At 26.3% G+C, this 5,102-nt stretch overlaps 1 protein-coding gene across 8 annotated transcripts in view; it reads right to left on the reverse strand.

Annotated features, from left to right (window-relative positions):
* LOC106786084 (mitogen-activated protein kinase-binding protein 1) overlaps positions 1-5,102 on the reverse strand; it is a 96,191-nt gene that overhangs the window by 43,913 nt on the left and 47,176 nt on the right. The gene's annotated exons all lie outside the window — the stretch shown is intronic.

Raw genomic sequence — 5,102 nt, forward strand, 5'->3', positions numbered from 1 at the left:
TAGATGCATTAATTATAATAATTAATTAATATAATAATATATTTGGTGTTTTTTCTACATCAAAACTGATTTCATTATTTTTTATTGGATATAATTTTTCATAGGAAATAAATATCTCATATTTCTTCTACACCGATGATGATGATTTTTATTTATTATTTATTTATATATCTGTTTAGTTAATCTTAATAAAAAATTTTGTGATAATTTTCGATACAAAAGGAAAAGATACTTCGTCGAGCTTGTTGATGAGAAACACGTTAGAATGTTTTTTTTATTTACAGTGAACGAGTCCGTTAGAATTTCACTTGAATCGAGTACGATTACGGTTGTGTTATCTGATCTAAGATCTAGATGATTACTCTATGCGATAATGTAATGAGCATTACGTTGTTCTTACGATTGCCGATCGAATGTATATACACCTATGTTTAAGTAATTAACATTATCAGGAAGCAATTATCGTTGAACATTACTATAGAATCAAATAGAATGTAATAACATAGTTTGTTTCATAGAAATACGATTATTTTCATGGTGCCTTGTAATCTTAATATTGGTTTGAAGTATATAGAAGACAAGCAGATAAATAATTAAATAAATAAATAACAAAACGGTGATAATAGTAATTAGACTGAAATTAGAAATTATTTTTCCCCCCATGTTTGTTTAAATTAATACAAATCTTTATAGCTTTGAATAGCTTTTAAATCACACACGACTATACATTTCCTCTTCTCTCTTTTTCCTCTCTCTTGAACTTCATTATTTTTATTCAATGTAAAATAAACGTATTATTCTTCTATAATCTTATTTTTAAGTAATCGATTTAACTAAACATATTGTAACTTTTATCAATTTTAAATTGATATATCGAAGTATATTTAAAATCTAATTTGTTTAATATATATATACAATTTAAAATTAAAATAATAATAAATAAAATTATTAGTTAATTCTATTCATTTGTATAACATAATTGTATAATAATATGTAATAATAATATTCAGTTACTATTTTCTGAGATTTTTAAATTAAATATCTTTTTTCTTTATAGTCAGACACAGAACGTAGATGATTTAATTAATTAGAAAATAAATAAAAGAAGATAAATAATAGAATGACTCACTGTGAAATAATTTCAAAGTTAACGAAAGTTCTGAATCGTAGAAATTCTGATAAAATTTACGTAGGCATTTTAGTGAGTTACACGTTCCCGATCTTTAAGGTCGAAGAATACTAAATTGCAACCCACGATTAAGCAAATGCTACACGTCGTCGATTTTGTTCGAGACTATCGATTCTCGAAGGCGTTACGTTTCTCTCTTTCTCTTTCTTTATTTTATTTTTATTATTATTATTATTTTTTTCCCGTAGAAAGATCGTTCTGAATCAACGTGCGATGTGATCATCTCGTATCACATTTGTTTTATATATATATATATATTTTTTTCTTATTTTTATCTTTATTTTATTGAATTTATATATCCTCAAAAACGAAGGTAGTTGTTTGCATACCTATTTGTTCGTCCTTGACCGACATACCTGTTCGATCAATCGTTAATTTAAAATATCTGTTAGTTGTTATTATTAATATAAACAAAGTAATATAATTGGATTTGCATGATCGACGATACATCGTACGTATCTATTTAAATTCTAATTTTTTTCATTTTCACATCGTACACAACGAGATGATAGTAAAAGTTTTGTTGAAAAAAGATAAAAAAAAAAAAAAAAATAAAAATAAAAAGAAAGTGAGACACGAGCCAGCAGACGTTACTTTTAGTCGAATTACACGCCTCGTGAATTCCAAATACCTATGGGAGGAGTTGTATCAAAACCGGAAGAAAAAAAAAAGAAAAAAAAGAAAAAAAAAAGATAGAAAAAAAAAGGCTAAACGATAAAGTCACTTTTTAATTAAACGAAAGTGAAACTTATGACATGCCTATACGTATGTATATCTAGTGGCAATTAGCTCGGATATTTCTGTCGAGATAGTCGTGATATAAATTATCTCGTTATGTCCTCTACTAACTTACGAGAGCTTTTCACGAGGGAAAAAAAATCGTGTGAAAAAGGTGTTAAAAGAGAGAGGGAGAGAGAGAGAGAGAGAGAAGATTTTACCAGGAATATTTGGATGACTCCGATGATTATCATTAATACGTAGGGTAACTCGTATATGAAAATTGTATTTGAGATAAATTATTTTCGGTAAATCATGTAAAAGTTAATTTAAAATAATTCGTTAGTTTATATATAAGTATGTGTGAGGACGAAATATTAAATAATTTTTATAAAGTCTTATTGTAATTTATGCTTATATAATATATTATTATTATTATTATTATTATTAAATTGTTTAATTAAATCTACTGAAATACTTATAACAATGAATTATATCATATATACCGAGTGTTACAAATTCAAATCTCAAAAAAGATTAAAAATGATTTCAGATATTATCCTAAAAATACAAATTAACGTGTATTATTAATTTGATAAATATTTTGCATAGAAAAAAAAACAAAATCAAAAGGATATTTGTTATTGTCTCGTATGAAAAATTAATTTTTGATTAGGAAAAGTAATAAGAAAGAAAAAAAGATAAACAAAGTATATTAAATTCGAGTTAATCGAAATGAAAACGTATTATAGTTATGAGTGGGCGTGACAATAGTTTGACGCATTCTGTCACTCGATACATAATCGTCGAGGTCAAAAAAAGAACTCCAATCGCTATTTATTACAAGCGTCATAACTAAACAATACCAAGAAACGACGTTTCATCCCTAAAGGCGTTATGACGCAGAAGAAAGAAGAAAAGAAAAGAAAAAGACAAAAAAAAAAAAAAAACTTTCGCGTCTGCAAACGTGTCGTTTATCGAGGACTCGTTGGGTTCAACACTGAAAATTTGAATTTCGCTTTTTATCGAGCTGTCCAATCGAAAAAAAAAAAAAAAAAAAAAAAAAAAAAAAAAAAAAAAAAAAATAGATAACACGCGACCAAGCTGCAGTATCGATCCGAGCATTACTATCCTTACTTTTCATTATGAGTATCATAAAACGTGCTATTTCATAGTTTTTGATGAAAAATGAAAAGAAAATAGAAAAAAAAAAGAAATGTTATATAATATCTCTTCATCCCTTTTTCATATATATCGTAGAAAAGCAAAATAAATCTTCTTTTAAACAAAATATAATGTATTAAATTTTTAAATACGTTGGTTGCGCCACCAAAATAATCTTGCACGAATTTATTACACCCATCTCTTACTCCTCATTAACGCGTTACGAGTTTTTTTTTTTACACATTAAATTGTAATATCCCTATTTACGCGGTCACATATGGGTTTATACATAGAACAGTAAAAATATTAAAATCGAATAATAAATATTTTCATTATCCATTATATCATTATTAATTTAATTAATCTATGCGATGTAAATGTTTTTCATAATTTATATACGTTTTGTTTTTTTTTTTTTAAATCATGTATTTTTTGTCTTTCATACATGCAGACTTTATACGATTATGCGATTTTTATCCGCGTAAATAAAAGGATGAGTTTACTTCTAATAAGTAGTCATATCTAATATCCATCGTAACTTTGAATAGATTAAAATATATGAGAAATTTCATTATCATACTTTTGACATTAGAGTTTTGCTCTTATTAATAAGTATATTATTTTAATTATTCAAGTGTGTAACACAAGAGAGATCTTAGAAACTTTTTCAATTAAATACGTATGTAAAATAGAATCTAATTTCACCAATAATTTTCATGGTGTATTTAACATGTTAATGAAGTAGTCTGTTCGACATTTTGTCTTATATTCATTTGTTATAAATACAATTAAATATTAATGTTTTGTCCTCTCTTCTTCCATTTGTACAATATTACATATATTACAATATTCCCATAATTTTGTATACATGTAAAATTTCACATGACAAATTCAAATCGATATTTTAACTTACACGAACAAAAATTGTCTCGTTTTGTTCAAGTATAGTTATTCAAGGATTAATGAATTATTTATTTCATGATTTGAAACGATTTGTAAAGACGAAATAGAAAGGCAGAAAGAGAATGAGAAAGAGAAAGGCATTAAGATAATAAGAGAGCAGAAAAACAGAAATAGAATGAAATAGAGAGAAACAGAATAAGAAAGAGACAGAAATAGAAAAATAACGAGAGTGAGAGAAAGAGAGAGAGAGAGAGGTAAACTGTCAGATAGATAGACAGGTAGAACAGTAGTAAAAATTTATTCCTTACGAAAGAATAACACAGAGAGAGAAAGAAAAATACAAATGAATATTAATAAAGAACAGTAACAAAAATTTATCATGGTTAAGAGAATGAGAAAATAAATGAGAAAAATATAATATATAAATTAGCCATTACACAGATAACTTCATAATGCTTTATCGAAAATTTGTCAAAAAAATCTAAAGCACGAAAAATACACATTCTTGTTGTTTATCTTTAAATTCAAATAAATATTATAAAATTTAGGCAAAAACACAATCAACTCTTTTTTATTTATTATTATTATTTTTTTTTTAATTGCACGTTAAACCTCTCACCAGTCAACTTTTATATTATTCATACGTTTTATTTTAAAAATAACATAATAATTTTAAAACAATATCTCTTACGAAAAAATCTGACATTACTAATTGATCAACCCAATATATTATAAAATTACGGAGAAGAAATTGTTTAATTAGGTTTAAAGCATCGATCCACCTATAGTTGGGAGTTCATGGATCCGTTAGAGAAAAAGACTCATCTTCCGGTATGGTTGTGCGAGTCGGTCTCTATGAGAATTTCAACAAAATTGCCATAACGCATCACGGAAGGTGCTCGTAACGGTGCATTCACCCGTTCACAATTAATTTGCGTTACGAATGCACGCACGCGCCTCGACATTTCTTTCGTTCATTTCGAGTCATGTTTGAAACGGTCCTGCATATGTTAGTCGTAAGAATGTAATCTATTGTAAACAAACAAAAAATTAGCTTTACAACGAACTTTTTTCCTTTTTTTTTTTTTTTTTTTTTGTTGATTTTCTTTCGATTTTCTTTCGAACGGTA

This window comes from Polistes canadensis, unplaced genomic scaffold, assembly GCF_001313835.1.
Source record: "Polistes canadensis isolate GaletaPanama2010 unplaced genomic scaffold, ASM131383v1 scaffold_3, whole genome shotgun sequence".
Lineage (NCBI taxonomy): Eukaryota > Metazoa > Arthropoda > Insecta > Hymenoptera > Vespidae > Polistes > Polistes canadensis.